At 38.3% G+C, this 21,177-nt stretch overlaps 1 protein-coding gene and 1 non-coding gene across 4 annotated transcripts in view; one reads left to right on the top strand and one right to left on the bottom strand.

The window, feature by feature from the left end:
• The window catches only part of ILRUN (inflammation and lipid regulator with UBA-like and NBR1-like domains), a 96,960-nt gene that overhangs the window by 52,891 nt on the left and 22,892 nt on the right, over nt 1-21,177 (top strand). The window lies entirely within an intron of this gene.
• LOC123610009 lies at nt 19,121-19,223 on the bottom strand. The gene has a single exon (XR_006718048.1). It is a non-coding gene; the product is annotated as a U6 spliceosomal RNA (small nuclear RNA).

The raw sequence follows: 21,177 nt of genomic DNA, 5'->3' as shown, positions 1-21,177 counted from the left end.
CTCTCCCTCTCTCTGCCCCTCCCCCACTCTCTCTCTCTTTGAGACACACACACACACACACTCACTCTCTCTCTCTCTCTCTCTCTCAAATAAGTAAACATTAAAAAAAAATGTTTTTAAGCAAATCTGATTCTTCATTGAAATATTAATATACTTTTTGATAAAAAGAAAAGTAGTTATAAAGTAAACTTTATATTGATATAAAATACTTAAAATTTTTAAAGATTAAATAGTTAAGCATAATTTGCTTTTAAAAATATATTTATGTAATCTTTTTTTGTGTGTATGCACTGGTAAGGGCTATAGCTGAGGCTGGAGCTAGTTAAAAAGTGTTTAGTTAACTTAGTATATAGCCCTATCATAATAAAACACTTAAAAACTGCGCTTCTCTGATTCTTAGGTGACAGCAATTTTTATATGATTAAGGGGAGGGGTAGAGCCATTACATTAAATGAACATATTTGATTGTATGATTTTGATTTCAGAAATAATAAAAGTGAGGAAAAAAAGAACAATGGAGGAGATATAGTACATTTCTCCTTCACAAAAAAAAAATGTTTACATATATGCTGAAATTGTTTCACATGAGAAATTCTTAAAGTTGTACTAAATTGTTGTGTGATGGAAATTGTTAGTAAGTGCCATTGTATATACTTCCATCTGAATCAGGCCAGATCATACCTCTTATGAAAGTAAGGAAGCAAGCATAATTGCCTTCCACTCAAATCATGGTGAATACTTAATTTGTCAGTATGTGCTGTAAACCTGCTGAAAATTGTGTGGTTATTTTTTAACAGAATGATGATTAGTGTCTAAAATGATCAGTGTATTGGTCTCTTAAGCTTTACCTGAGATCTTAGTTTTTCACATGTGGTTTATATTCTTTGTTACTGCTCAGAATGTAGCCATTACTTTATTTTTAGAAACTTCCCATTAGTCTTGTAATTAAAGGTGGAAATCTGTGAGGAGGATGGCTCCTTACTGAAAAGCAAATTGCATTCTGTTCCTGTAATGATGCTTTGACACTGGCCACAAAATACTCGAATGGGTTTTTCCTTGAAATGGCAAAGATATTTATCACTTAGAAATTAGTTCATTCTATAATCTTTATCTTGAAAAAAATACTTTTTTTAAGAGCTCTCTTATTTTTCTCCTTTTATGTTTAAAAAGCTTAGGCTTCCCTTTATTTCCAAAGAGAATGTCAGTATTGGACATTTGGGCTCTAGAAAGGAATGCTGTGTGAGCCTGTTAACCTCTGGATTTTGCTTTGTAGTGATCAGTGTCCTTCCACTTCCCTCTTGTTTTCTAAGAGTTTTTGCTTATACTTTGTTTTGAGATGATTTTGAGAGCAATTGAATTCTAAAGTGGGTTAGGCTGTGGTTTAGTAGCCACTTCAAAGTCATTTTTCCATTTTAGTTTTAGTTTCTTTTTTATGTTTAGAAATCAGAAGTGGTTAAGAAAGCATCCTACTTCTGACCTAAGTCTTATTTGAGGACTTTAAAAAATGTTTAATAATATGTTAGTATAGCCAAAATATGATCATTTCAGTACTAGGCTTTAGCCACATTTCAGGTAATCAGTAGCTACATGTGGCCTCATTGTTCAGCACAACTCTATAAACTCTAATATGTTGTATTTTTTCTTCTTTAAGAAATTATATAGAATTGGTGGTGGTCCTCTTTTAAGGAATTTGCCAGTGAAACCATCTGAGCCTGGAGGGTTCTTTTTTGGAAAATTTTGGATTACTAATTCGGTATTTTCATAGTTATAAATCTGTTCAGGTTATCTATTTCAATGTGACTTTGGGTAATTTCAAGAAATTGGTCCTTTTTACTAAATTGTGAAATTTTTGTGTGTAGAGTTGTTTGTAGTACCCTTTGTTATTTTAAAAAAAATTTTTTTAATGTTTATTTTTGAGAGACAGAGAGAGAGAGAGAGAGACAGAGCGTGAGTTGGGGAGGGGAGAGAGAGAGGGAGACAGAATCCGAAACAGGCTCCCAGGCTCTAAGCTGTCAGCACAGAGCCCGATGTGGGGCTCAAACTCGTGGACCGCGAGATCATGACCTGAGCCAAAGTCGCCGCTTAACCGACTGAGCCACCCAGGCACCCCTGTAGTACCCGTTGTTATTATAATGCCTTCTGGGTCCATAGTGATAATCTCTTCTCTCACTCTTGATGTTTTGTGTTTTCTCTCCTTTTTTCTTGATAGATTTCTTAATTTATTGGTCTTTCAGAGAACCAGCTTTTGGTTTCATTGATTTTTCTGTTTTTCTGTTATCAGTTACATGGATTTCTGCTCTTATTTTTATTTGTTCCTTCTGCTTGATTTGGGTTTATTTTATTGTTTTTCCAGTTTCTTAAGATGGAAGCTAAGGTTGACTTGAGACCTTTCTTTTGTAACGTAGGTGTTTAATGCTATTTTCTTAGCCCGTTCAGGCGGCTGTAACAAACTATTAGAGATTAGGTGCTGGGACACCTGGGTGGTTCAGTCGGTTGAGCATCCAACTCATGATACTGGGTCAGGTTGTGATCTCGTGGTCTTGGGATTGAGCCCTGCTCTGAGCATGGAGCTGTGCTCTCTCTCCATCTCTCTCTCCCCTCTCTTGCTTGCGCACCCCCTCTCAAAATAAATGAACATTTAAAAAATTAAAAAAAAAAAGATTAGGTGGCTTGTAGACAACAGAAATTTGTTTCCCACAGTTCTATAGGGTGAGAAGTCTAAGATCAAAAATCCAGCAGATTGATATCTGATGAGAGACTGCTTCCTAGTTCATAGTTCTTGTGTGCTCTCAACATAGCAGAAGGGGTAAGGGAACTCTCTGGGGTGTGTGTGTTTTTTTTGTTTTTTTTTTGTTTTTTTGTTTTTTTTAAGGCAGTAGTCACATTCTTAAGACCTCATGACTTAATCACTTCTCTAAGGCCTCACCTCCAAATACAGTCATATTGGGGATTAGGTTTCAACATAAAAATTCGGGGGCTGGGGCACAAACACTTAGTTTGTAGCAACTATAATTCCCCTCTAAGCACTGTTTTTAGCTACATAGCACAAATTTTGAAATACTGTATTTTTAGTTTCACTCAGTTGAAAATATTTTCTGATTTCCCTTGAGCCTTTGTGTTTGACCCATGGATTATATAGAAGTGTGTTAAATTTCCAAGTGTTTGGTGATTTTTATGTTATCTTGTTTTGTTTTTTTTAATGTTTATTTTTGAGAGAGACAGACTGCAAGTGGGGGAGGGACAGAGAGAGAGGGAGACAGAATCCGAAGCAGGCTTCAGGCTCTGAGCTGTCATGTCAGCACAGAGCCTGAAGTGGAGCTCGAACCCATGAGCCATAAAATCATGACCTGAGTTGAAGTCGGACGCTTAACCAACTGAGCCACCCAGGTGCCCCTCTGTTATCTTGTCTAATCATTTCTAGTTTCATTCCATTATGGTCAGAGAACACAGTTTATATGGTTTCAGATCTTTTAAATTTGTTAAGATGTTTTTGATCCAGGAGATACTATACTATTTTGCTGGTGAATATTTCATGTGTGCTTCAAAAGAATGTCTATTTTGCTGTTGTTGGGTGGAGTATTGTATAAATGTCAGATCCAGTTGGTTGGTGATGTTTAATTCCTCTCTGTCTTTATTATTTGCTTGTTTCTTTGGTCTACTAGTTCTGTCTGTTACTGAAAAAGAAGTGTTGAAGTCTCCAACTACAGCTTTGGGTTTGTCTGTTTCTTCTTCCGGTTCTGTCAGTGTTTGGTCCATGTATTCTGAAGCTCAGTTGTTAGGTGCATACATATTTGAGATTATGTCTTCTAGGTGAATCACCCATTTGTTATTGTGTAATGTCCCCCCCTTTTCCTGGTAATTTTCTTTATTCTGAAGTCTACTTTGTCTGATATTAATACAGCCACTCTTCCTTTCTTTGATAACTGTTTGCATGATATATCTTTTTCCAGCCTTTTACTTTCATCCTAACTATGTCTTTGTATTTGGAGTTTCTTGGAGTTGGCATATAGTTGGGCCATTTTCCCCCCAACCTGATAATCTCTGTCTTCTAACTGGTATGTTTAGACTATGCAAATTTAATGTAATTATTTATATATTTGAATTTAAACTATTTTATTTGTTTTCTATTTGTTCTCTTATTTGAGGGACTTGGAAGTCTGTTACAGTGCTAAACTTATTATTTATTTGTGACTAAATTCTTTTAAAAGTGTATTTGTCCTGACAATAAAAGAAATATAAAACATAGAAAATAGAAAAAATATAAAGAACAAAGCAAAACATTTACTGTTCTATATGAGTACTGTTAATGTATGTGTCCAAATATTAAAAACAAAAATTTTTATTTTTCAAATTTGACCTTGTGTTACATATAGTTGTATAATCTACTTTTTTCCTACTCACTAATATTTTAGAATCTTTTCCCCTGTTATTAAATACTTTCAGAAACTTAGTAGTTGAATACCATTCCATTGGATTACTATAACCAAAATATTATAGATAATTTTTTTATTGGGGTAACATTTTTTTTTAATGTTTATTTATTTTTGAGAGAGACAGAGACAGAATGCGAGTGGGTTAGGGGCAGAGAGAGAGGGAGACACAGAATCTGAAGCAGGCTCCAGGCTCCAAGCTGTCAGCACAGAGCCCGACACAGGGCTCGAACTCACGAGCTGTGTGAGATCATGACCTGAGCCGAAGTCAGACGCTCAACCGACTGAGCCACCCAGGTGCCCCATTATTGGGGTAAAATTTTAAAGTGTACAATTCTGTGGTGTTTAGTACATTCACAGTATTGTGAAATCGTCATCTATTTAATTCCAACACATTTTTATCACCCCAAAAGGAAACCCCATACCCATTACAATTATTCCCTATTGTTGTAACCTCTGGCAACCACTAATGTGCTTTCTGTCTCTATGGATTGGTCATTAATTCTTAGAGATGGGGCAAAGTGTATAAATAGTGATCAACTAATAAATGTATTAGACAGCCATCTGAAAAATAGAATCTGGGCTGCTTGCTAAGAATGAACAAATAATAACTTACTTGGCTCACAAATTCATTTTTTTTTTTTTTTAAGTAAAATAGGGCAATAGAGTAGTAGGATGAGCTCTGAAGTCATACCATCTGTAGCTCAAAAGTAATTAGCAATGTGACCTTTAGGAAATTATTTAATCTTTTAGTGACTCGTTTTTTAATCTACAAGGAAAACATTACCCTACATCATAGTGTTTTGAGGGGATTAGAAGAGTTAATGCACATAAAAACTTGTAGAACAGCATGTCATGATAAGCTCTGATTAAATGTTAGATGCTATTATTTTAGCATTTTTATTATTATTAAAAGATGCGACTATATTGTGAAACCTTGTGTAGTAATCATTCCTCAGCTGTTAACCTGTTGTGTATTAACTTCTTAGTAAAGTTTCCGTAAAGCTTTTGTCACCTCATATATCCCAATGATCTGGGTTTTTTGTTTTTTTGTTTTTTTGTTTTTTTTTTTTTAATTTTTTTTCAACGTTTATTTATTTTTGGGACAGAGAGAGACAGAGCATGAACGGGGGAGGGGCAGAGAGAGGGAGACACAGAATCGGAAACAGGCTCCAGGCTCTGAGCCATCAGCCCAGAGCCCGACGCGGGGCTCGAACTCACGGACCGCGAGATCGTGACCTGGCTGAAGTCGGACGCTTAACCGACTGCGCCACCCAGGCGCCCCTGATCTGGGTTTTTTTAGAGTCCTAGTGGGATCTTGAGGGTAGAGTCAAATATTCTAAGTCCTAAAACCAGAAAGGTGTTGAACATTTGTGTGGAGTACCCAAGGCAAAAGAATATTCAGCTTAATGTGAAGAAAGTCCTAAAATCTATAATCTAAGCTTCCACCTTACAAAACTAGAAAATGAAAAGGAAATTAAATCCAAAGGAAGCAGAAGAAGAGAAATAATAAAAATTAGAGCAAGAATCAATGAAATTGCAAACAAAATCAATAGAGAAAATCAGCAAAACCAAAAGCTGGTTCTTAGAAAAGATCAATTAAATCAGTAAGCCTCTAGACAGGCTAACTAAGAACAAAAGGGAGAAGACCCAATTTACTAAAATAAGAAATGAAAGAAGGGACATTACTACAGATCCCATGGACACTAAAAGAATAGTAAAGGCATAATATGAGCAACTCTGTGCCTAGATATAAATGGACCAGTTCCTTGAAAGATACAGTCTGCCAAAGCTTACACAGGAAGAAATAGGAAACGTGAATAGGCCTTTAACTATTAAAGAAATTAAATCAGTAACCTTACAAAACAGAAAACAACAGGCTCAGGTGAGTTTACTGATTAATTCTACTAAACACTTATGAAAGAAATTCTACTACTTCTCTAGAATCTCTTCCAGAAGATAGAAGCAGTCTCATTCTATGAGACTAACATTATTCTAATACCCAAACCAAAGCTATTACAAGAAGAGAAAACCATAGACCATTAATTATCTCTCATGAACATAGATGCTAATATTCTTAACAAAATAATAGCAAACTCAATCCAAATGTATAAGAATAATTATACATATCATCGCCAAGAGGACTTTATACCAGATATACAAGACTGGTTCACCATTTAAAAATCATTTGGGGCACCTGGGTAGCTCAGTCGGTTGAGCATCTGACTTCCGCTCAGGTCATGATCACACAGTTCATGTGTTCGAGCCCCACATTGGGCTCTGTGCTGACAGCTCGAAGCCTGGAGCCTGCTTCGGATTCTGTGTCTCCCTCTCTCTCTGCCCCTGCCCTGCTCGCACTCTGTCTCCCTTTCAAAAATAAACAAACATTAAAAAATTTTTTTTTTATTTTTTTTCAATATATGAAGTTTATTGTCAAATTGGTTTCCATACAACACCCAGTGCTCATCCCAAAAGGTGCCCTCCTCAATACCCATCACCCACGCTCCCCTCCCTCCCACCCCCCATCAACCCTCAGTTTGTTCTCAGTTTTTAAGAGTCTCTTATGCTTTGGCTCTCTTCCACTCTAACCTCTTTTTTTTTTTTTTTTCCCTTCCCCTCCCCCATAGGTTTCTGTTAAGTTTCTCAGGATCCACATAAGAGTGAAACCATATGGTATCTGTCTTTCTCTGTATGGCTTATTTCACTTAGCATAACACTCTCCAGTTCCATCCATGTTGCTACAAAAGGCCATATTTCATTCTTTCTCATTGCCACGTAGTACTCCATTGTGTATACAAACCACAATTTAAAAAAAAAAATTTTTTTTTTTTAAATCAGTGAATGGAATCCATTACCTCAGTAGGCTAAGATGAAAAATCACACGTTCTTATCAATAGATGCAGGAAAACCATTTGTCAAAATTCATGATTGAGGAAAACTAGGAATAGAGGGGGATTTACTTGATAAAGAGCATGTACAAAAATCCTTCAGCTAACATTATAATGGTGAGAAATTAGAAACGTCTCCTCTAAGATCAGAAATAAGGCAAGAAAAAGACCACTGCTTTTCAGCATCATACTGGAAGTTCTAGGTAACACAGTAAGACAATTAAAGGAAATAAGGTATATAGATTGGGAAGAAAGAGATGAAACTGTACTTTTTTGCAGATGACATGATGATGTAGATAATCTGAAAAAAAAAAAAAGTGACAAAAACTCCTGGAACTAGTAAGCAGTGATAACAAGGTTGTAAGATACAAAGTTAATATGTAAAAGTCAATGACTATCCTATATACTAGCAGTGAATAGCTTGATTGTTAAATTAAAGGAGCACCTAGACGCTCAGTTGGTTGAACGTCTTGACTTCAACTCAGGTCATGATCTGTCTCACAGTTTGGTTTGTGAGTTCTGCCCCTGCTTTGGAGCCCACTTTGTATCCTCTGCCTCCCTCTCTTTCTGCCCCTCCCCTGCTCGCTTGCTCTCTCTTCTCTTCTCTCTCTCTCTCCCTCTCTCTCTCTCTCTCTCTCTCTCAAAAATAAAGACATTAAAAAAAAATTGAAAACACATTACTGTTTATGTTAGCATCCTCCCAAAATGAAATACCTAAGTATAAATCTATCACAGTATGAACAAGATTAATATGAGGAAAACAACACAGCCTTGATGAAATAAATTGAAGAACTAAGTAGAGAGGTTTTCTATGTTCACGGATAGGAAGACAATATCATCAAAATGTAATTTCTTCCCAGCTGATCTGTAGATTCAACACTTTCCCGGTTAGAGTTCCAGCAAGTTTTTGTGTGGATATCAACCAGTTAATTCTAAATTTTATACGAAGATGCAAAAGATCCAGAATAGCCACTTCATATGGGAGAAAGACAAAGCTGGACAAATGACACTCCCTGACTTTAAGATTTACTATATAAAGCTACAGTAATTAAGACCATGTGGTATTGGTGAAAGAAAAAACAAATAGATCAATAAAACAGAATAGAGAGTCCAGAAAAGGACACAAGTACAGTCGGCTGATCTTTGACAAAGAAGCGAAGACAATACACTGGAGAAAAGATAGTCTTTCCAACAGATGGTACTGGATCAGCTAGATACCTAAATGCAAAGAAATGAATCCAGACACAGACCTTACATTCTTTGAAAAAGTTAACTCACAATGAATCATAAACTTAAATGTAAAATAGACGTAGCACCAAAGAAGATATACAGATAGATGAAAAGATGTTCATTATCATGTCATTACAGAATTGCAAGTTAAATTAAAACAGGTTACCACTATCCACCTATTAGAATGCTCCAAATCCACAACATTGACACCACCCAGTGCTGAGGAGGATGTGGGGCCACAGGAACTCTCATTTATTGTGGGTGGGAATGCAAAATGGTACAGTCACTTCAGACAGTTTGGCAGTATCTCACAAAACTAAATACTTTTGCTGTGTTTATAATTGTTTTATTCATAATTGCAAAAACAGGGAAGCAACCAAGATGTCTGTCTAGCAGTAGGTCAATGGGCACATAAACTATATACATCAAGATAATGGAATAATTCCCAGCACTAAAAAGAAATGAGCATTCAATCCATGAAAAGGCATGGAAGAACCTTAAGTGCACGTATCTAAGTGAAAGAAGCTGATCTGAGAAAACTACATTCTGTATGATTCTTATGTGACATTCTGGAGAAGGCAAAACTGGAGACAGTAAAAACATCAGTGATTGTCAGGGGTTGGGGGCAGGAGGAATGAATAAGGCAGAACACAGAGGATTTTTAGGGCAGTGAAATTATTTTGTATGATACCAGAGTGGTGGATACACATCATTCATTTATCAGAACCCATAGAAGGGTGCCTGGGTGACTCAGTCAGTTAAGCATCCGACTTCGGCTCAGATCATGATCTCACAGTTGAGTTCCAGCCCCGAGTCAGGCTCTGCTGACAGCTTCGAGCCTGGAGCCTGCTTCATATTGTGTCTCCCCCTCTCTCTGCCCCTTACCCACTCACACTCTGTCTCTCTCTCAAAAATAAACAAACATTAAAAAACAAACAAACATAGAATGTACAACACCAAGAGTGAACCCAATATAAACTATGGATTTGGGTCATAATGATGTGTCTGTGTGGGTTCATTGATTATAACAAATATATCACTTTGGTGTGGGATGTTGATAGTGGAGGAGGTTGTACATGTGTGGAGGCAGAATATACATGTATCTTCTCAGTTTTGCTGGGAACCTAAAAACTGCTCTAGAAATAAAGTCTTAAAAGATAACAAAGTCTACTAAAAATGCTTCTCTTCAATTATAAACATTAGAAAATAACTTTCTAGGGCCGTATGGGTGGCTCAGTCAGTTGAGCATCTGACTTCAGCTCGGGTCATTATCTCATGGTTCGTGGGTTTGAGCCCCACGTCAGCTCTGTGCTGACAGCTCAGAGCCTGGATCCTGCGTCAGATTCTGTCTCTCCCTCCCTCTGCCCCTCCCCTACTCACACTCTGTCTCTCTTTCTCTCTCTCTCAAAAATAAACATTATTTTAAAAACAGAAGAAAAGAAAATAACTTTTTAGGCCAAGTGGTCTAGAAGGGCTTTCCCCAATCTGCAATATTTTAACTAAATAGATTCAGATTGGTAACAAGGGAGAAGGTACTGCATTTTCAGACTGCAATAAATAACATAAACTCTGGTGGAGTGTGACTTGTGCAAGTGGCATGAGTGAGGGTGCTGTGTGGGAAGAACTGGGAGATGGATTGGAGGTCATAGTGCTCTGAGGAATGTTTACACCACTAGTCATCGGGAAGAGAGATGGGTAGCAGGCTCTCATAGTCCAGACTAAGAGGCCTGTGAGGGGCATCTGTGTATTCCGTGCACCTCAGATGTGAGTGAGTGGTGAGATTGACTTTCTCTGGTAGGATTGAGAAGTTGAGTTGGCCATGAGTGAGCCCTGTGATTCTGTGTGTGTGGATGTTGCTAGACCCACTTCAGTTTAGGATGAGTACTCATTCATTTCTCCAAAGCTCTGTGCCCAGATTCGAGCCAGGCAGATAATTTGGTCTAGTAAGAGCCTGCAGTGGAAATAGAGAGGAAAGGGTACTTGTGCAAGTTGTGTAAGACCAAAGAAATGAAGAAAAGGAAAAATGGGTTAGGGGGAGAATGAAGAAACATTTAGGAGGTTCTGCTTTGTCACTGCCTTTGACTCTGACTTCTCAGTGAATGTGATGTCTGTAATGTAATTCTTTTTGGAGAGAATGTTGAGGGGGAGGGTGTTGTTTTGCTAGTTCTTGCATTGGTCTGGCTTGGATGGTGATGTTGACTTGCAGCAGTTTCTCTGAAGCCAGAAAACAAAGCCTGTCCTCTTTTAGGAGGAGGGGGAAGGGACAGCAGAGTTAATGTAGTGCATTACCAGATCTCTAGGACAGAAAAGCTTTCACCAGGAGTAACTAATTACCATCCGAAATGCTCTTTTATACTTTCTGGCCATAATTATGTTGAAGACAAGGCTTAAATTTCTAAAAAAGGCAAATGGGACCCCTGTCTTGTTGATATGCTTTTAAGTATTCAAAACATACATAGTAGTTTTGTAGAAAGGTAGCACAGTCCTAAGTTAAACTTCACCTTAGAAGTATGTGTACCAAGAGGAGCAGTCTTTTTTATTTTTAATTTTAAGGTGTGTAAGTTTGAATTCGGTAAATCAGTTGATAGTCTAAAATTTTTCTTTCTGGTTGTTGAACTAAATACTTGGAGGTACTTCTGCTCAAATATTCTATTTTAACTTCTCCTTTGATGAAAATACTATTGATACCAGCAAATACCAAGTGTGTCCCAGTCAAACAAACTGGTTGAGAAATTCAGCAGTAGTAGTGGGGGGAAAAAAAAAAAAACAAAAAAACAGCCATCTTTCTACCTGTTTGCATATAGAATGGGTAATATTTAAATATTAAGTCCTTCTATCCAAGTTTTTCTTTATGTAGGCTCTATGCCCAGCATGAGCCCAGTGCAGGGCTTGAACTTAAAAGACCCTGAGATCAAGACCTGAGCTGGGATCAAGAGTCAGATGCTTAACCGATTGTGCTACCCAGTCATCCCTCCAATGTTTTATTTAAGTGCTTTTCGACATAACTGCCAAAATGATTGTGAAGATGTCAGTTTAATCTGTATGTTATGCCATTTGCAAAAGTTTGGCTATTAATGTGCTCATAGCTATAGTTTGAATTCTCTGCAGTATTTTTAAACATAATTGTACTTTAAAATTTACTATTTATTTATTTATTAATCTCTACATCCAATGTGGGGCTTGAACTCACAACCGCAGGATCAAGAGTCGCATGCTCTACTGACTGGGCCAGCCAGGCACCCCTACTTTAAGGGGTACCTGGGTGGCTCAGTCAGTTAAGTGCCCAACTTTTAATTTCAGCTTGGGTCAATGATCTCATGGTTTGTGGGATCGAACCCCACATCGGGCTCTGTGCTGGCAGCTCAGAGACTGCCTGGGATTTTCTCTGCCCCTCCCCTGGGCTTTTGCAGGCTTTCAAGATAAATAAGAATTTTAAAAATAATAATAAAATTTAAATATTTTAAGTTGCTTCAATGTACTTGCAATCTACATTAATTTTCTGTAGTTGTGCTGTTACCCACTCAGATTATGCTTTATAAGTAGGCTATAGAAATGTAAATAGTGAGGATGTTAATATTTACATATTTTCTGTCAGAAATAGTTGTCTCCATAAGTAGTATCTGTTTCCTGATTGGTGGAACACTCAAAACTGACTAGCGGTGGGAGTGCTGCATGGTGTTATAGATAAGCACTAGATTAGGATTAAAAAGAGCTGACTTCTGTTTCTGTTTTTGATTCTGCCACATAATATATTCATGATTGACCTTGAGCAACTAACTTAAAGTTACTGGGCCTCAGGGTATTTTTTGTTGGTTGGTTTGTTTTAATTGTGGTGAGATACACATAACAAAATTTACCACCTTAACCATGTTTAAGTATACAGTTCAGTGACATTAAGTACTTATTACACAACCATCGTTACCACTTATCTCCAGAATTCTTTTTATCTTGCAAAACTGAAACTCTGTACCCACTAAATAATAACTTCTCATTTCTCTCTCTCTCCAGCTCTTGACGTCACCACTGTTCTGTCTGTCTCTACGAATTTGACTCTTCTGGTACCTCCTATAAGTGGTATCATACAGTATTACAATATTTGTCTTTTGTGATTGGCTTATTTCACTTAGCATAATGTCCTGATGGTTCATCCAAGTTGTAGCATGTATCAGAATTTCTTTCCTTTTTAAGGTTGAGTAATAATCAGTTGTATGTATATACCACACTTTTAGGTCTATTCATGCATCACTGGACACTTGGATTGCTTCCACCTTTTGATATTATGAATAATGCTGCTATGAACGTGGATATAGAAATATTTCTTTGAGAGCCTCCTTTTAGTTCTTTTGGGTATACACTTACAAGTGGAATTGCTGGACCATATGGCAGTTGTATTTTTAATTTTTTGAAGAACCGCCATGCTGTTTTCCATAGTGGCTGCACCATTTTATACTCCCACCAACAGTGCACCAGGGTTTCAGTTTCTCCACGTCCTTGCCAACACTTGTTATTTTATTTTCTGGTTTTTGATAGTAGCCATCCTAATGTGTGTAAGGTGTTATGAGTTTTGATATGCATTTCCCTAATGATAAGTGGTGTTGAGCATCTTTTCATGTGCTTGTTGGCTATTCAGTTTATCTGTTAAAGTTATTTTTTAAATCAGGTTTTGGGTTTTTTTTAGGTAGGAGTTCTTTATATATTCTGGGTATTAACCCTTATCAGATACATGACTTGCAGATTCTTTGTTGTGTGGGTTATCTTTTCACTCTGTTAATTTTGTCTTTTGATGCACAGAAGTTTTTTTTTTTTTTTTTTGAGAGAGAGAGAGAGAGAGAGAGAGAGCGTGCGAGCGAGCATGAGTGGGGGAGGGGCAGAGAGAGAGGGAGACACAGAATCCAAAGCTGGCTCCAGGCTCTGAGCTGCCAGCACAGAGCCCAACGAGATGAGATTGTGACCTAAGCGGAGGTCGGATGCTTAACCAACTGAACCACCCAGGCACCCCTGATGGATGAAAGTTTTAATTTTGATGTAGTCCAGTTTATTTTTTCTTTGGTTGCCTGTGCTTTTTGTGTCATATCCAAGAAATCATTTCCAAATCCAGTGTCATGAAGCTTTCCCTCTATATTTTCCTCTTTTTTTTTTTTTTTACCCCTCTATATTTTCTTCTAAGAGTTTTATACTTTAAGCTGTTATGTTTAGGTCTTTGATCCATTATTTTATTTTATTTTTTTAATGTTGATTTATTTTTGAGAGAGACAGAGACAGACAGAGTGCGAGTGGGGAAGGGCAGAGAGACAGGAAGACAGGAAGACAGGGCTGTCAGCCCAAACCCTGACGTGGGGCTCAAACCCATGAACTGTGAGATCATGACCTGAGCCGAAGTCGGACCCTTAACTGACTGAGCCACCCAGGCACCCCAGATCCATTTTTTTAAAGTTGTATTAAGTAATCTCTGTGTCCATGGGGCTCAAATTCACAACCCCAAGATCAAGAGTCACATCCTCCTCTGACCGAGCCAGCCGGGCACTCCGGTCTTTGATCTGTTGTGAGGTAATTCTTGTACCTATGTAGTGTGAAAGTAAGGTTCCATCTTTATTCTTTTGTATATGATATTCAGTTTGAATATGATATGATATTTAACAGCGCTTGTTGAAAAGACTGTCCCTTCCCTTTAAAAATTTTTTTTTAACATTTTTATTTTATTTTTGAGAGTGAGAGAGACAGAGTGTGAGCTGGGGAGAGGCAGAGAGAGAGGCAGACACAGAATTTGAAGCAGGCTCCAGGCTCTGAGCTGTCAGCACAGAGCCTGATGCAGGGCTCAAGCCAGTGAACTGTGATACCATGACCTGAGCCGAATTCGGACGCCCAACTGACTGAGCCACCCAGGCGCCCTGTCCTTTCCCTTTTGAATGGCCATGCCAGCCTTGTCAGAAATCATTTGGCCATATATGGGAGGGTTTGCTTCTGAACTGTCTCTCTTTTCTTCTGTTGATCTGTACATCTTTTTACCAGTACCACACTATTTTGATTACTGTAGTATTTTAGTAAGTTTTAAAATCAGGAAGTGTGAGACTTCCAATGTCATTCTTTTTTCAAAATTGTTTTGGCTTTTGAAAATTGTTACGGTTTTAGTGATGCCGAGAGCGATCAAAGGGTTCAAGTAGTGACTGCCTGATCCCTCCATTGCGGAGGTCCTCCTTCTCAAGCAACCTTTAGCCTAATGGCTTTCATTCATTGACGATTATTGCCCAAGTCATTTCATCAGGGGTTACAAAGTGATTATTTCTTCCACCCACATTATTAGCTGGAGTAGTTCTGGGATAAAAAGAAAAGTTTTCTTCATCAACAGTGATACCTTGCAATTCAGTTTTACAGTCAGGCTAGACTCAGTGCTTGATTCTTTACCTTTACTTGCCAATTTTTAGAGGAAGAAGTTGGTGCTCTAGTTGCTTTCAGTGAAACTAATGAATCAGGAGGAAAAGTTAAAGGTTAAATACCCTTTTTATAGGTATCATAAACTCTTAGATTTTATGTATGAAACCTATTTTAGTTCATTGCAGTTAGGGATCCAGGAATCTGTTTTTTTCACACATAGCCCTCATGTTCTTGATGTAGGTGGTCTGCAGAGCAGTCTGCTATAAAGTAATATGCTTAATTGAAAACTGGCTACTATTTTGTGGTGTTGTCTTCCATACCACAGGTGGTGTTCACTGACAAGTTAATGCCCAGTCTTATCAAACTAGTTGATTTTTAAGTTACAACATTAAATGTTAACTTGCCCAAGTAAGGAGGCCTTATCTGCTTTTTGTTTACTGTCATTGTCATAGTCCTCTAACTAGACATAGCCAGTCATCAGACATTACTCTTAACATTGACTAACTTCCAACATGGCAACACCGTAAACATATTTTGTTTGTTTTTTTTTAATGCTACTTAAATGGTGCTACTTAAATTGTGCATAGATAATTTCCTATTTATTGTGCGCCTATCCTATGCCAATTCCCATCCTACAGAATTGATCTCCAGTCCTTACTGTGTTTCCCTTTGACCTAGGTTGTTTGTTTTTGTTTTCTTTTTGTTGTTGTTTGGCTGGGTTTTTTTTCTTCATTATCTAAGACATTTCTACTATTTCTAAGTCACAATTTAGGAATATTTAGAGAAGTTTCCCATTACTGCCTCCTTCAGCCAGTCCCCTTCCTCCCCCTAAGATACTCATTTTTATTTATTTATGGTTTATCTGTTCAGTGTTGTTTGTTTTGCAAATACTAGCCAACACATAGAAATTTGACCCTTTTCTCACACAAAAGTATCATAACTAAAGATACTGATCTGCATCTTACTTTTTTCCCCCCCCACTTAATAATATATTCCAGAGATCACTCTAGAAATCCTCATTTCTTTTTATGACTGTGGAGTATCCCCTCTGGTAGAATGTCATCATTTTTACAGCCAGTCACTATTGATGGACATTCAAGTTTTTAAAAAATTCTTGCTGTTACATATAATGCTATTATTTTCCTCCTCCAGTTTCTTCCCCATTTCACTGCTCTCCTTCATAGAAAAATTCCTTGGAAAATTTTGTATCAGTAATGGTTGTCTCCACCTCCTGATTTCTAGACTCTTGAATTCTTTCCATCAGGCTTCTGTCTGCACCACTGAAACTCCTCTTTCCAAAACACCAGTGACCTGCATGATGCTATATTCCATGCTTTGTTCTCACTTCGCAACTTACTTGAATTATTAGTTGCACTGGACCCAGTTGATGACTCTGTCCTCCTTGAAACATTTGTGACTAGGCTTCTACTTCTGTGTTTTCTTTGTTCTTTTTTTATTTTTTGTTTTTTTAATAAGATAAGAAAGTAAGAATAATAGGAAAGCTCTCTTTACAGAGAGGGGACATTTGAAAGTGAACGCCCCTATTCTTTTTTTTTAAATGTTTATTTATGTTTGAGAGAGCACAAGTGGTGGGGGGGCAGAGTGAGAGGCAGACAGAGGATCCGAAGTGGGCTCCAAAGTGGGCTCCATGCTGACAGCAGCAAGCCCGATGTGGGACTTGAACTCACGAACCGACCACGAGATCATGACCTGATGGATGCTCAGCTGACTGAGCCACCCAGGTGTCCTTGTGTTTTATTTATTCTTGAGGCTGTTCCTTCTGTCTTTTTTCTCACCATCTTACCATTGAATGAATGCATTCCTCTTGCCTATAATGTCAGCTGGTGGCTGGGCCAGCTGGGCCCACTTCAGGGGAGGGCTGTCTGTACCAGAAGGGAAATAGGAAGGGCTGGAGTCTCTGCGTCTATAAGTTGAAGCCAAAAGGGGGAAGAGATGAAGGCTTCTGGTTTCAAAGGTCACCTGAAACAAGCCTGTAGTCTGACACAACCAGATTTATTGATGCTAATATGGTGAGGGCAGGCATTTCAGGGGAACTCTGGAATGCCACACAACAAGAGGGAGGAGGGAAGCAGCCTTTGTAAGGTTTGGGTTCTTGCTGAAGGATTCTGAGAAAGCTCTAAGGGAAATGGGGATCAATTTGGGATTGGCAGCTATTTCTGAGGCAGGATTAGAAGGGGGGATTAATTAGGGTTTGAATGCTGTCTTGAGGCAGGGGCAGTTTAACATTTGGGTATCCTCAGTAATAGATGCTATAACAGAATGGGTCTGGGGGCATCATTGGTAAGAAAGCAATAGTCACTCGGAGGGTTGTTAACAGCTTTTATAGGGGCTGCCTGACCTTGGGAGAAATAATGTTTCCTGTTAACTTTGCACCTGCCTCTATCTGTAAGTAAGTGTCTGTACTTCAAGCCCAGTTCATGGTAGGGTAATTTTTTTCATTTTTCATTCTGAGCTGATTTCCATCTTTTATCTCAGATATATTTTTACTCTTTCAGTTCCATGGCACTGATTTACTGGATTTGGGAAGTATAGATTTTTGTTTCCTATGACTGAAGCAAGTAGTTAAGTAATTAGAATGATTACTGTAGTCTCCCACACCACCCCCAAATTAAGGTGAGAGCTCATAATTGGTAAATAGGGCATGATTTGGGAAAATTGTGAAGTAGGAATAGTTTCTTAGTTGCCGTTTCAGCTTTTCTTTCCAAGCCCCTCTCCCTGTTATACAGGGCCCCAGGAACCCTTCCCATCCCCTCCCCTCCCCACCCCTCTTTTGCTGCTCTTTCTTAGGCCCTTTCCTCTCCCCTTTTTGAACTTGTGCCTATTGGTTGATTTGATAATGATGTTGATTTGATAATGACCTTAATATATTAAGGTAGTTTAATATATTCCTTGGAGGGGCATTTGCATTTTAAAAGGAAATTCCTAAGAATAATACTGAAACCAACGTACAAGGTTCTAATGCTTTTGTGGCAAGATGGGGTGGGGAATGAGGATGGGTAGGGAACAGGGTTTGAGTAGAGGCTATCCTTCAGCAGTCACTCTGAGCAGCTGATGAACTGGAGCCTGGTCAGCCTTCTTCCCCCTTAGATGCTGCGATAGGTGGTGTGTTGGTAAACATAGCGAAAGTATATGGGCACGTGTCATGGGAGCAAGGCTCTGTGTGGAGTAAATAAGGTGGAAATGTAGATCGGAAGTTGAGACTGGGAAGTTGAGACAAGGACAACTGGAAGTGCCTCTTTTTCACAGTGGTACACAAACACTGCTGCCTTGGTAGTTCCTAGAGACAGACACAAGTATGTTGAGACTTGCTCATAACACTGACCTTTGAATTGCTTACTGTCTAGCAATGTTTCGGTCCATAGACTACCAGTGCTCAAACTCTCTCCTTTCAAGCCTCTGTCATGGAAGCTGGGCAGTACATATCCAGCCCTCCTACAGAGATGAAATGTGAACCCATAGCTTTAGCCCAGCAGTTCGATTAGAGCCTCTTTACTTCTCCAGATCCAAGTTGTTTCTTAATCCTCAGGGGAAATGTGATGTTCCTCTTGCACTTTAAGGTGCATTGAGCTTTAGGATTTGAATTCACGACGTCCAAACCTAGATAGGACCTCCATGGTAGTCTTCGATGTACACACTGACTAAAGCCAGGCTGTGTCTCCTGGTGTTGTGGCATTCTTGTTTCACGACTCCTGGGGACAAGTCTAAGGCATTTGCTCTAGGCGTCAGAAGCCTACAAGATTTCAGTCCTAGACACAGTTTGAACCATTTTGAGGTGTCTTTGTAAGCTTAATATGTAAAAGTTGTGCTTTCTCAAGTCTCCTGGCCTTTTCCCTGGGGATGTCCAGACCAAGTGGGACATATTGATGTGGCAGATTATTGCTTTCTGTGAGTGACTTCTGTCACAGAAGCAAGCTCTGGATGTCGTTGGGCAGCTTCAGCCCAACATGCATATCCAGATGATGGCTTATTTGTATAGTTGTTGCTGTTCCCTCTGTTTGAAGACTGTTAACTGGCTCTTACTGGTGTACTGAGAAGGGGTTGCACAGAAGAAGAGAGACATCACACTGCATGGAAGAGTGAACTCAGGTGTCTAGTTGAATGGACGACTCGTTAGAAGGAAGACCTCAACATTGGCACATTACTATTAACTAAATTCCAGACTTTATTTAGATTTTTGAAAAAAATGTGGAACACTTCACGAATTCTCATGTCGTCTTTGCACAGCGGCCACATTAATCTTCTCTGTATCGTTCCAGTTTTAATATATGCACTGCCAAAGTGAGCACAGACTTTAGTTTTTGCCAGTTTTTCCACTCATGACCTCCAGAATCCGTCCTAGGATACCACATTACATGTAGTTGTCTTGTCTTTCAGTCTCCTCTGATCCCTGACAGTTTCTCAGTCTTTTCCATATTTTTCATGACCCATGATAGTTTAGAGGAATACTGGCAATTACCTTTTATAATGTCCCCCAGTTTGAGCCTTTATGATGTTTTCCTCAATTTAGACTGATGTTACAGGTTTGGGGAACAATGCTGCAGAGGTGAAGTGCCCTCCCAGGGGGCACCTGATGTTTCCATAACATCACTAGTGATTAAAATTGGTCACTTGATTAAATTGTTTGGTTGCCAGTTTATCTGTTGTAAAAGTTATTGTTTTTTTCATTCCCTACTCTGTTCTTTGGAAGCAAATCACTGAGTCTAGTCCATACTCAAAATGGGTTGGGAGATATATGGAATTAAACTCCATCTCTTAGAAGGAGGAATATCTGCGTATATTATTTGGAGTTCTTTAAGAAGGCTTCTCACCTAGCACAGAGCCCAACGCAGGGCTTGAACTCACGATCCTCATCTCAAGACCTGAACTGAGATCAAGAGTTGGAGCTGAGATCAAGAGTTGTAAGTGAGCCAAGGACCCCTTACTTAGAGTTCTTATGTAAAGAAATTTGATTCTTCTCATCAATTTATTTAATCATTTGTTTATATCACTAAGGACTCATGTGTATTTTTTTTATACTTTGAGTTATAATCCAGTACTATGTTATTTATCTTGTTGCCCGAATTATTCCAGCTTTGGCCAGAGGGAGGTCTTTTAGGTGACTCATGCATCCCTTTGACATACTCTTATCCTTTTGGGTTTTTTTGAACACTTCCTTACTTTCTGATACTACAAATATAGTCCAGGCTCATCTTCTATTTTCCGTGACTTAGCCCTAGAATCAGCCATTTTTCTGAGGACCCCTTGTTCTTTTTATCGGAGAATGGAGTTCAGAAACCACTGGCCACTGGGTATGTTTAATGCTGCTGGGCTGTCATTACTTCTAGGCCTTCTCAGCAGGCAGAGCTGGGTAGCATGTGTATACATACTAATCTCTGAATGCCGACATATCTATCATTGTTTCTGTGTTTCTTCATCTACATATATATCAAGATAAACATGAGTTTATATTGATGTCTTGGACTTTAATTTAGTACCACAGAGTTCATTTTAGAATGTTTTCTTTTCTTGCTCATCTATAATATCCTTCTTCAACAATGAGGAACCTTGCTCCCACCATTTCACTGTTCATCTCCAGTACACATGTACCCATGCTGTACCTGTCTTATAATCCATATCCCCACAAGAAACAAATTTACCAGTTTGAATATTGTACTGATTTTTAGCAATTCTGTTTTGGTGGACAAATTGTAGATGTTTATTTATGTTTATTATAATGTGATTTGATCTGTGATGCTAGCTTTTAGATATGTTTTTAACATATCCACCATAATCTGAGATGTCTTTGTATATCACCATGGTTCATTAAGATTATGGAGTTGGGCTTCAAGTAAAATATTTCCCTTTTACTCTGCATTTCTAATCTAAACTTAAGAAATAAAAAGTTCATGTTCTCTCTTCAGTAATTTATCATACATTTCTACAAAAGGAAGTTTATACTTATTAAAGTTATATACTTGCTGAAGGTTTTATATGTAAAAGGGACGAATTGAATGAAACAATATTTACAGTACCATCTAGTTCCAAAGTCCTGGTCCAGGTGCTTTTTGAAAACCACCTTAAGGCAACACATTCTAAAATCAGTTTCTCCATTTGGTCTTAAGCCCTGAATGTGTAGGCTTGGCACTTGGTTCTACTTTATTGGCTACTTTTCTAGGACATCCTAGAATGTTGGCCCATTCTTATTATTGGTGCCAAAGATCATATATGTTTGTGGGTAAAGATACTTTGGCCTGGGA

This window comes from Leopardus geoffroyi, chromosome B2 (genome assembly GCF_018350155.1).
Source record: "Leopardus geoffroyi isolate Oge1 chromosome B2, O.geoffroyi_Oge1_pat1.0, whole genome shotgun sequence".
In the NCBI taxonomy this organism is placed as follows: Eukaryota; Metazoa; Chordata; class Mammalia; order Carnivora; family Felidae; genus Leopardus; species Leopardus geoffroyi.
The sequence above is the reverse complement of the archived record's forward strand: the minus strand, read 5'-3'. Positions and strand labels throughout refer to the sequence as shown.